Source organism: Arachis ipaensis, chromosome B01 (genome assembly GCF_000816755.2).
Source record: "Arachis ipaensis cultivar K30076 chromosome B01, Araip1.1, whole genome shotgun sequence".
Taxonomy (NCBI): domain Eukaryota; kingdom Viridiplantae; phylum Streptophyta; class Magnoliopsida; order Fabales; family Fabaceae; genus Arachis; species Arachis ipaensis.
The window spans coordinates 136,715,689-136,718,090 of record NC_029785.2 but is presented as its reverse complement, the minus strand read 5'-3'; positions in this window follow the sequence as shown (position 1 = coordinate 136,718,090).

Here is a 2,402-nt window from a genome sequence, read left to right as displayed (position 1 = left end):
CCACTTAGTATAATGTGACATATATTCAGTTTCTACCACAATAATAGTAAAATTTTTACTATAATAATTTTAGAAAAATTACATTCACTGATCCTCTAAAATTCTTCTTGGTTCTATCAAAAAACATACAAATTTCTAACTAAGCTTACAACCATTAAGCTAACATAGTTTAGATTTCTTATACTAAGTATTTTTTTAATTTAGTAAGAAGAACCTCTAAAATTCATGGCACAAAATAAAAAATACATCAAAAAAATTTGACATAATCTAAGGTTTTTTTTTTTTAAGTGTATCNNCTCTCTTTTTTTTTATTGGTTTTACAAATTTATCGTATAAATGTCTTAAAAAAAAAAGGATAAACTATAAAAAAAAAAGTTACATATTCAATGTAAATAATGAAAAAGAAGATTCATATAAAAATGAAGTGATAGTAGTAGTTAATTAAAGTACTTTTGACGTAGAAACAAGATTGTTGATGTTATGAAATAAAACACAGTAGATGAAAAAAGAAAAACTAACTACCATAGTTACCGCCCCACAGAATCTGAATCCAGAATATAATATATATAAAAACATAAAAGATCAGAGATAACAACAACGAACCAAACGCGCTTTAAAAGAACCCAATGCAAAGTGCATACGTATCATCAACTTCTTGTTTAATTTGTTCTTTTCGTCCAGGTTAAGTTTATTCAGAATAAGAATGCATGCTTTTAATTTGTTGTTGATTTATTCTAGAGTGAAAATTCACGTGTATTTATTTTTACGTAAAATTGTTAGTCGAAATTTGTACATTCATTGACAACTATAATTTTCATTATTTTTTGGGTGAAAGTTCAGGTAGAGTTGTCTTTACATAATTGAAAATTGTAAAATAATAATTTAATTAAATATATTAAATTATTTAACGATTCTCAATTAACAACTAGTGTTCTGATTAATCTGATTAAGCAATAATATTCATATTGTTATAATTAATAAGACACCAGTAGAGTCTTTTATCTTGGGTCAACGTCATACAACACGAAGTTGAAACGACACAGCACGAAACTTCTGGGAAATTTTCAATGGCCCTTCTTTCCTATACTCTATTATTGATACCTTGCTTCTAAGTAACATGCATGTGTATAATTATTAATTTGTTCATCAGATAAATCCTATACTTGATAATGTGCCAATGCAAATGAAAATTTTGTTTGGTTATATATATAAGTACGTAGTCCCCCTCAATAATGTTATACCAATTTTTTTTTAAGGGAAAGTATAAGGCTCATCATTAGTATATAAATATCTTCTCTTATAATCTGTGACACAAACAAAAAATATAACTCAAATTCTTGTGTTTTATATAATTTTTAAGTGCTAATTTTAAAATTAGTTACTAATATGACAATACATTATTAGATATGAGTAAAGTATTGTTTTTGTCTCTAACGTTTGGGATAAATCATATTTGTGTTCCTAACGTTTAAATCGTCCTATTTGTATCTTTAACGTTTATAAAAGTGATTCAATGTTATCTTACTATCAATTATATTAACAAATTAGATTATATTTTTCAATTATTTTCACTTTGATATATTCATTCTCAATTAGATCTCACTTGAATGTATTCGATTTTAATATTATACCCACTATTTGTGTTTAGATTCAATTATGTCCCTAGAAAAGTGAATTATGTAAATGTTATAGGAATTAGTTTCAACATTTGATGAGCTATTTTTTGGAGTAGATCATCGATTCTATCCCAGACATTTGTATTCTAACTTTAAGAAGAGATTTTTAAAACTCAAACTAAAGCGCTCATGATGTGTAATTGACGGCAGGATAACATTGAATCACTTTTACAAACGTTAGGGATACAAATAGGACGATTTAAACGTTAGAGGATACAAATAGGATTTACCCAAACGTTAGGGACAAAAACAATACTTTACTCGTTAGATATTCTGTGTATATTGTGATTGTCAGATAAATTAAATTTTATTATTACTAATATGAGAACACATTGTCATATCTCATTATATTATTAGTTGATATTTTTTATTACTATGAAAAAATAAATTATTAATGTAGCATCTCCTTTAAACTTTTTGGTTATGCTTTGGATTGTTCAAGAGCACGAGGATTTATCGGAGGAGACAACACCATCTTTAATAAATTTGATTTCAAAATGATATATAGACAAAAAGAGTCAATATAGCTAGAAGGCATAAGGGGAACAGCAATGACATATTTTTACTTTTTTTTTATCTATTTATTCATCCTTGTGTCATTCGCATATTAAGAAATGCCAAACTAATAATAAAAAGTAAAAAAAGAAATAAAATAGTAAATCAAGTAAAAAATTAAAATAGTATATAAATGATTGTTTACTTTGAGTTCTTGATATATATATTTTT